The sequence below is a fragment of the Panthera uncia genome (genome assembly GCF_023721935.1).
Source record: "Panthera uncia isolate 11264 chromosome D3 unlocalized genomic scaffold, Puncia_PCG_1.0 HiC_scaffold_8, whole genome shotgun sequence".
Taxonomy (NCBI): Eukaryota; Metazoa; Chordata; class Mammalia; order Carnivora; family Felidae; genus Panthera; species Panthera uncia.
In genome coordinates, this window is record NW_026057586.1 from 47,690,065 (window position 1) to 47,699,725 (window position 9,661).

At 43.2% G+C, this 9,661-nt stretch overlaps 1 pseudogene; it reads left to right on the forward strand.

Moving 5' to 3' along the window:
• The first annotated feature begins 5,352 nt into the window (after nt 1–5,352).
• On the forward strand, nt 5,353–6,161 carry LOC125914776 (60S ribosomal protein L29-like; annotated as a pseudogene).
• Nucleotides 6,162–9,661: the final 3,500 nt, after the last annotated feature.

Genomic DNA, 9,661 nt, shown 5'->3' on the forward strand with positions numbered 1-9,661 from the left:
ATGCCAGGTACCTCTGAGACAGAGTTGGAGGACCATATTTAAAAAGAACTGAGACATCTTTGCATGAGTGAGAATGGTTTAGCAGAGAGGTAAAGATGGAATGTAGAGAAGACGAGGTACCAGTGTCAGGTGAGATGCGGCAGAACCCAGAGTACACACAGAGGGGTTGGTCTTTTCCGTAACCATGGGGGAGAAGGAGGCTGGGAGATCCATGGTAAGAAGATGAGGGCCTTCCTCTCCTTTCCTTAATGAACACACACACACACACACACACAGAGAGAGAGAGAGAGGAAGGAAGGAAGGAAGGAAGGAAGGAAGGAAGGAAGGAAGGGGAAGAGAAGAGGGAAAACGTGCTTCAGTAAGTCTCCTGCCATTGGCCACATCTGTCCTTGTCTGTGTGATCCACTAACCAGGATCCTTCCACCCCTTACCTGCTATCACCTATCAGCATTACCTGTGGATGACCCATCCCTCCAGCTGCTCCCCTGTGACCCTCGTATGTTCTACCTTTTCTGCCCAGTGTTGCCCTCTCCTTCCCTTCCCTCCTCATCCAGCTGCAATTCCATTTTCCTCCATTCCAGTACTAATTTTGCCATTACCCTTAACGTCCTTGCTCCTCTGTCCTTGTCACACTTGTCTGACAGATCCTCAGCCTGGATGAACTCCACCTGCTTGCTCTGTACCTGCCACTGCCGGAGGAGGAGCCGCAAGACCTGGAAGCAGGCACCAGCAGGAATGCTTCTGGCCCACAGCCCTGCCTGGCTCTCCCCCCTGCCCTCTCCTCCCTCCTTCCCTGCAAAGATATTGCCAAGCCTTCTCCACTCCCCTCAGCCTGCCTGCAGCCCTATGCAGACCCCTTGCCTCTGTTTATGGAGAAAAGTGGGTCCACTCCACCGTTGCTGCCCCCTCCACCCTTCCGATCCTCCATGAGGTTAGAAAAACACCGGTCCTGCCCAAGGACTTCTTTGGATCCCATTTCTCACTTTCTCAGAAAACTTAAGGTGTTGATTGTCACACCTCTTCTCACACCCTGGCTCCTAGAAATGGTCTTTCAATTTGCTGCTCTCTTCTTAAAAACAAAACAAACAAGCTGAAAACAAATGAAAACTTTTCCTGAAACACTTCTGTCTCCAGATAAGACCCCCTCCCTCTGTGTCACAGCACACTTCTCCAAAGAGTTGTCATGTTCTGCCTCCACTTCTCCACTCCAGCCCGGCTGCTGCCCCATCACTGTAAACAAGGCAGCGCCCATCAAGGTCCTCAGGGAGCTCCATGGCACTATGTTCATGAAAACCTTTCATTTTATGGATTTCCCAGAAGTACTCAGTACCTTTTAATCACTCCCTCATTCTCATGAAACTTTGTTGATATTTATCTCGGTAGTTATTTGACTAAGTCTGTTCCCGTTGTACAGCGAGATCCACGAGAGCAGGGCCGTGTCTTTGTGCTGCTGTCTCTCAGCGCTTACATCCAGTCACCTCCACTAGGGTGCCTCAGAGCATCTGGGAACCAGCATCTCGAAAACAACACTCCTGACCTCTGCCACCAGGGTCCTCTCCCAGGGTCCTATATCCCTGTAAATGGCACCTCCACCCATCCATTTGCACAAATCAAGAAGCTGGAGTCATCCTGGACGCTTCTCACCCTCTTGCCATCCCCATGCCCAAACGCTGGTAGGCCATCAAGTGAGAATAAGCAAAGTTTGGAGACTGGGGAGGCCCCCAAATTTCACTATGCCAACCTTCCCTATGAAGGGGCATACTTGGAGCATGAGCCCCACAGGAATGTTGGCCAAGAGCAGGGAGGCAATCGCACGGTGTGTTGGAGGGTCGCTCAGAAAACTTCTGTTACTTCCTTTCAACACTGGGCATCTTATTCCTCTTTCCAGAGAGATTCCAACAACTGTGGCAAAGTTTTGCTTCTGACAGAGCCAGGCTTAATTTTTGTGCTCCTCGCCTTGGGTCTGCAAGCAGCATTGAGATCTGCCTGGCTATGGGTTAGAGGTCCCCAAACACAGTGGTCCTGACAGTGGCCGTGGCCCAGGAAATGCTGAGAATCTAGGGAGCCACCGCAGGCCACACAGAATCCAGAGGATCTGGAACCACCTTGGGCAAACCAAATCTTGGCCTCTCCGTGGTCCATTTCTTTCAGTCACAAACGTCCTTGTTTCTGTATAGTTGAGCATTAAAGACAGTTTGATTGTTGGCCCCACGCCCATATAGAATTCCCTGTTCTTCCCAGATTTAAAAAATTATCTTTTCCTTGGTAAACATCAAGACTCTGAAAATAGGCCTTAAAAATGGATCAGTATTCATTTCTAGAATTTTCAGTTTGCAAATGTTACCAGGACTCAAATGTGTAAGCACCTGATACCAGTTTGGGAATCACCATAAATGACAGACCAGAATTAGAATTAGGTGACAATTTTCTTTCCATTGTATCCCCATCCAGCCTGATAAATTACTTTGTTTACCAGCAGGTTCTTTCTGTGGACTTCCTTTGTTATTTATGCAGATGTTTCCTTCTTCAGTCCAATTATTTATGTTCATAGTTCTTATTTCTGCTCTTTAAACATTAAATCGACAAAAGAGTGCAAAGCCATATACCTCTTTTTGGTGTATTTTTATTGCTGCCACACTTTCTGTCAGCTCTAGATTTGATTTTCAGAGAAAAATAAAAGTTTATATACAAATCAAAATAATCCAAATGTTTTACATTTGAATTTTACTTTTATTAGGAATAAAAAGTTTTAGTTTTTTAATGATTCATTAAACAATCTCAAAACATTGTTCTTTTAACTGCATTTAGGGTTTTTTGGGAAGATAATTAGAGCAAAAGTTTTCTAAATGCCTGTGTTTTACATTGAGCCCCATGGAAAGAGGCCTCTTTGCTCATCCCTTCCCATGACTGTATTGGAGTAAAAGTTCACAAGGGTGTTTGAGCTCAAAGGTATTTCCCAAGATGGTCTAGTTCAATGACTCCACAAACCAGGTGGTTGTCAGAATCAAAAGTTTTTAAAAATAAACAAAAACATGCTATATTGTAATTATGAAAAGAATGTACACGTGGAGGTCAATATAATTTTAGTACAGAAAGATATGAAGTGCAAAAAATCTCTCTTCTCCCACCTCCCCCAAATCCTCAAGGCCTCAACCCAGAGGAAGCCACTGTTACCAACGTCTCTTTTAGCTCTGACGATAACACTATTACCTCTCGTACATTTACCTTGTTTTATGAGCTTCAGGTAGTACATGTTGCTCTGCTATGAAAAGATGAGGAATTTAGCACATTGATCTGTTTGTTCTCTTCCCCAATACTTCTCAATTTTTGTTGCTTATATCATTTTTAATTCTTCTAGTATTTACTCACATAACTTCATATATCTAGGCCTCCGTTTTCAATCCACCAGTGTTAGCAAGTTTCCAGTGACTCTATACTACATCATATGCAGAGATGAGGGCACCTGTACCAACCCCTCTTCTCTGCTTCCCACTCACTAGTCCAAACTTAAGTTTAGGGCATTTACATTCTATAAATATAAATTCAATGCCTTGTCTATGGATTATATCTAAATGTTGAAAAGTAATCGTTTTAAAATGCTATCATTATTTTTTTAAATATCATGATATTCACCATAGAACCCTGTGGAATTATTGGGTCTATAAAAAAAGTAAATGTAATTTTGGTTCCCTAAACTTGACCTCTTAAAAAGAGTATCCCAAATATCAAGGTCAAAATTCTCCACCATTTGCTCGAAAACTCATGGCACGTTTTTGTTTGCTTCAACAAAAGCTGACTTTGTCATACGGTTTTTTGTTTGTTTTTCTGGAGCTCTTAATTGCTTTGTGTTGTTGTTGACAGAAGAGACTGTGTGTCTATTTATCTTTCAGCTCTTCCAGGTTTTTGTGAATTACAGCTTGTGTAATGGACTCCAGGTTATTCTTTCACACAGGTCCCTACATAGGGTCTTAATGTTCTGAATATACAGTGCTTGTATCAGTTGGAATTGCATTTGCCATTTGCCTGCAAGTAACAGAAAACCCAACTTATAGTAGCTTACCCAAATAGCACTGATTTTCTAAAGGAAAAAGAAATCTAGAAGTAAGCAATCCGGGCCCAGTACTAAGGTTCCAAGATGCTTTGGAGATCTACGTTCCTTCTTTCTCTCCACTTAGCTATTCATGCTCTCACTGTGTGGCTTTTGTCCTCATGCTCATCATGTGATGGCTGCAGGATGGATGCTTACCTCTAACACAGGGTCTGCAGTCCCCAGGCAGGAAGAAGGGGAAATGTGAAAAGCAAAGAGCCAGTGTTGGCTGAGTTCGATCATCTTTGAAGAGTTTTCCCGGAGGATCACACCCACTGACCTCTGCTTACATCCTACTGGTCATGGTTGTCTGATAGCCACTCTAGATGCAAGGGAGTCTGGGAAATGTAGTTTGTAGCTGGGTACATTATGCCCTGTAGAAAATAAGTTTTTAGTAAAGGAAATGTAAATACACCTTGGGTCAGCAACTAGCAAGGAGTTTTTTTTTTTTTTTTTTCATTGCATTTCAAGGTTAGTTGTGCTGTTTCTTAAAAATTTGGATTCTCAGGTCCTATTGTGGTAGCCCCTCCACCTCCCACCCCCCACACCAGCTTGGGAATGTTACTATTCTTAGTAAACCCCCTCAAGGGATAATTTGCATCCAGATCTTCACCTGTTCACAGACAAACGCGGGAACCACTGTTTATTTAGTTGTGAAAGTCAAAGCTACACGTGAACTCTTTTCCCCCCCTTATGGATTATTTAATCAACACATGTTTCTAAAGCTCCCATTTTGCATCAGCTTTTTCTTAAATTCTGTGGAGAACATGGATGTATCAAGCATTTACTACCCCGGCTCCAAAAAAGTGCATTACAATGCAGCATGCATGATACCTAAGAATCTAAGGAATGTAATATTGTACTAGAGCTAAGAAGGGCTAGAGGGGCTTGTTGGCCCAGCCCTGCTTCAAAGACCAGTGTGGTCAAACACAGAAAGGGGCTAGTTGGAGAATGCAGAGGCTGACGGTGGTCAGGGTTCAGACAGGCGAAGAGGGCAGTTGACTTCGGAAAGAACACATGATAATAAGTACAATATAAACACGAGGGAAAGAAGCAAGCAGGCTACTATATGCAGTATTTTAGAGTAATATGAAACAATTTAAAGGTAATGAGAAAAGACTGATATGTTATTGCCATTTCATAACTATTTTTTTGTGATTTAAAAGCTTTGCACAAAACAATATCTGATCTCTTCAAGCTAACATTTGAGTCGAAACACTCCTATATTAAAACTGCTAATGGGAGCCTTGGGCTTTGGTGCAGGCATGGACAAGTCCAAGAAACACACCAGGCACAACCAGTCACAAAAATGGCACAGAAATGGCATCAAGAAACGATGGTCACAAAGGTATGAATCTCTCTTGGGGGCACCTGGGTGATTCAGTCGGTTAATCGGCTGACTCTTGATTTCAGCTCAGGTCATGATCTCGTGGTGTGGGAGTTGGAGCCCCACGTTGGGGTCTGCGTTCACAGCACAGAGCCTGTTTTGGATCCTCTGTCTCCCTCTCTCTGCCTCTCCCCACCCCTCTCAAAAATAAATAAATGTGAAAAAAAAATTGAAAAAACCCAAAGGTATGAAATATCTTAAGGGGGTAGACTCCAAGTTCCTGAGGAATACACTTTGCCTGGAAGCACGACAAGAGGGGCCTGAAGAAGATGCAGGCCAACAACGCCGAGTTCATGAGTGCACGTACCAAGGCTATCAAGGCCCTTGTCGAGCCCAAGATCCCAAACAGTGGCAGCTGCAAGCTCAATCAATCGACTTGCCTACATCGCTCACCCCAAGCTTGGGAAACGTGCTTGTGCCTGCACTGCCAAGATCTCAGACTCTGCCGGCCAAAGGCCAAGGCCTAGGCTCAAACCAAGGCCCAGGCTGCAGCTGAAACTCCGGCTCCAGCCCCTGCTGCGGCTCAGGTTCCCCAAAGTGCCTGGGCCCCCACAGAGGCTCCGGTGTAGAGCCTTCTGTCTGCCAGGGTGGCAGGACTGGTGTGATGCCTGGCCTTCTATCAGCCGCCTGTGCTACTTTTACAAATAAACCCGCGGCAGGATCTGTCAAAAAAAGAAAAAAAAAAAACAAAAAAACAAAGAAAAACAAACAAAAAACCACAACTGCTATGCATATCCAATAGTATTTTAAAAATAAAATACTGGGGGCAAGGCATGCCCTAGAATTCACTTGGTTTTATAGTGTGTTTAGGTAAAATAATGTCTGTGTGTGTATTGCTTTTATTAATATGACATACTGTGTGATAGCTGGACCTAGCAGCTCCTCAGTTGTGTGTAATATTAAGTAAGAGCAAATTTAAAAAAGGAAACTCTACAGATCCTGGGTGGATGGGGAACCCCCTTGACTATTTTTTGCATGTGGGGGATAAAAGAGCTACCGCACGGCCAGGCAGCCAGGCTGTTTCTGAAACGTGTGTGCCACTTCTAGAATGTCACACAGCTGAGTCGTGTGTGCTCTGAGGAGGCAGAGGACAATGAGTGTACACTGGCCGTGCTGTTCAGGGATGGCGACATAGCCAGCCACATGGTCCCTGGGTTTTACACGGGAGATCAAGTCATGCATGATATTGTCTGAATAGGAACTCAAAAAATCATTAAAGATTTTCTTATGGTTCCTCAACTATTTTTGGTTCATCTGGAAACTGGAAACACTAAAACATGCACAACGGTTATAAAAAAAAAAAACACCTAGGACCTTTGTTTTCATTACTTTGTGAACGTCCATTTTATACCTTTCACGAAGGTGCTTGGAGAGCCACCACGGCAGCTGGAACCTGAGAAGCCATGATCTTGGAGAGCAGGGAAGCCCAGAGAAGAGAGCCTGACATTTGCTGTCACTTCGTTCCATGATGAATTTGTTGCTTTGAAAGCAGTGACTGAGGGGACGAGGCACTGAGCAGGAAAGGGAAAGATGAGTAGACGCCGAAAAGCTGGGCAAAGTGTATGTTTAGACAGACGCAGGGCTGCAGTGGAAGAGCAGCCCTGGTGACCGCCAGGCTGTCAGTGGGGCCCTGAAGGGCACGCCTACCAGGAACCCGTAAACTAAAAGTCAGCAGAGGAGAAAAGGAATGCAGCCTCCAACTGAACCCCTTGATGAGATGTGAGGTGGGTCCCCTGCCCTGACTGCCCCTGGCTGTTAGTGGGCCCGGAGTAAGTTCATCAGGTGCTTTGTTTTCTTCTTTCTTCTATGGGCAGGTGTTTTCCAGAGCCACCAGAGCTCAAGTAACCCCTGGTGTTTAAGATAAGTAGCTTTATGGACTTGTTTTCCTCCTGCGGTGGCTGAAAAAGTGTTTCTGACAGTTTCTAAAACCTAAGCACAGCATACAGGCTTTTCTCTCAGTTCTTTTGGTTTTTGTTTTTTTATTCTTTTTTAGACTTTATGACAGATGTCTAGAACGACAGGTACCAATGTTTTTATAGTGGCTGTCACTGGTTGGCAGGTTTTCATGTGACTTTCACTTTCTTCTTTGAATTTTTAAAATTCCTTTTGGTTTTTAAAATGGATCAGTACTCTTCTTTTAAATTTTTTTTTAACATTTTACTTTATATTTGAGAGAGAGAGCGAGCAGGGGAGAGGGAGGGGCAGAGAGACAGAGACAGAATTTGAAGCAGACTCCAGATTCTGAGCTGTCAGCACAGAGTCTGACACAGGGCTCGAACTCCACGAGCAGTAAGATCATGACCTGAGCTAAGTCAGATGCTCAACCGATGGCGCCACCCAGGTGCCCCAATGTTCTGCTTTTAGAAGATAGCTGTTAGGTCCTAAATCTTTTCTAGGCCAAGCACCTTCAAATTCTTTGGCTAATCCACATACAACATGATTTCCAGTCCAATTCTAATTGCTTTCCTTTACATACATCCTCATGCCTCTAGGTGGTAGAGCAGTTCTCTAAGTTTTGGGCCTCAGGACATCTTTTCACTGTAAAAATTATTGAGGACCTCAATGAGCTTCTGTTTATGGGTTGTATCAATATTTACTGTTAAAAGTCAAAACTGAAAAAAATTTAGACATTTAAAAATAAAAAAAACATTACATGTTCATGTAAAGAACATCCATAAGTAACAAATAACTGTTTTCCAAAACTTCAGTAAAATGGCATTTTTATATTTTGCAAATCTAATGTCTGACTTCACAGAAGATGGCTGAATTCTCATATCTGCTTCTGTACTCTATGTGTTGGGCTATCTTGTTTTCATTGAAGTATGTGGGGGAAATCTGGCCTCATATAGGTAGGTAGTTGGAGAAGGGAAGAGTATATTAATGGCCTTTTCAGATCATTGTAGATATTCTTTAATATTACACAAGTATTCAACAAGTGGTAGTTTCTTTTTTTTTAAATTTTTTTTTTTAAACGTTTTTTATTTATTTTTGGGACAGAGAGAGACAGAGCATGAACGGGGGAGGGGCAGAGAGAGAGGGAGACACAGAATCGGAAACAGGCTCCAGGCTCCGAGCCATCAGCCCAGAGCCTGATGCGGGGCTCGAACTCACGGACCGCGAGATCGTGACCTGGCTGAAGTCGGACGCTTAACCGACTGCGCCACCCAGGCGCCCCAACAAGTGGTAGTTTCTTAAGGTTAGTTGCAATGTGGCATCTAAAACTGTTATCAATACATTTTTTGTACTCTGTTGCATTAAAATGCACTAGTCTTTCTTGAGCTTTGAATGTATCTTACTTGTTACCTATTGTTCCAATACAAATTACCCCCAAAACTTAATGGCTTAAACTCACATTTTTTTTTTTAACATTTTCTGTGCATCAGGATAGGGCAAGCATCAGGATTTTCATTCAAGGCCTCTCATGAGTTATGCAAGGCCTCTCATGCAGTTATGATGTTGACCAGGGCTGCCATCATCTGAAGGTGTGACTGAAGACAGAAGATCGGCTTCTAACCCCATTCGTGTGGCTGTTGTCAGGATTTTGTTCCCCATATGAGTCTTGAGAGTCCTCAAGACATGGCAGCTGACCTCCCCCAGAGTAAGGGATCCAAGAAAGCACAAGGCAGGGCCACAATGTCTTTTATACACTAAAGTCACACACCACCACTTCTGCTAGGGTCTGTTCACTGACAGATTCACTGAATAGAGTCCACATTCAAGGGGAAGGGAATTAGCTTCCATCTTTTCAAAGGAGAGGTATCAAAGAATTTGCGGACATATTTTAAAACCAAAATACTCACGATTTTGTAACATCATCATGCATTAGCCATTGGGAGAATATTTGTTCACTGAAATGTTGATAATTATGCTTTCAAAAATCATGTCACTATTAGTACTGATCTTACTAGATATCACTACACACTTACTAGAATGGCTAGAAAGTAAATTTAAAAAAAAACCTGATTATAAAAAATGATGGGCAGGATATGGAGAAACTCATACAGTGCAGGTGGGAGTGTAAAATGATACGGCCACTATAGAAAACAGTTGAGTTTCTTATAAAACTGAACATGCATTTATCATACAACCCAGCAATTGCACTATATTGTTCATGCAAAAATATGTATACAGATGTTCATAGCAGCTTTATTCATAACAGCCAATACCAGAAATAACCACCCATGTCT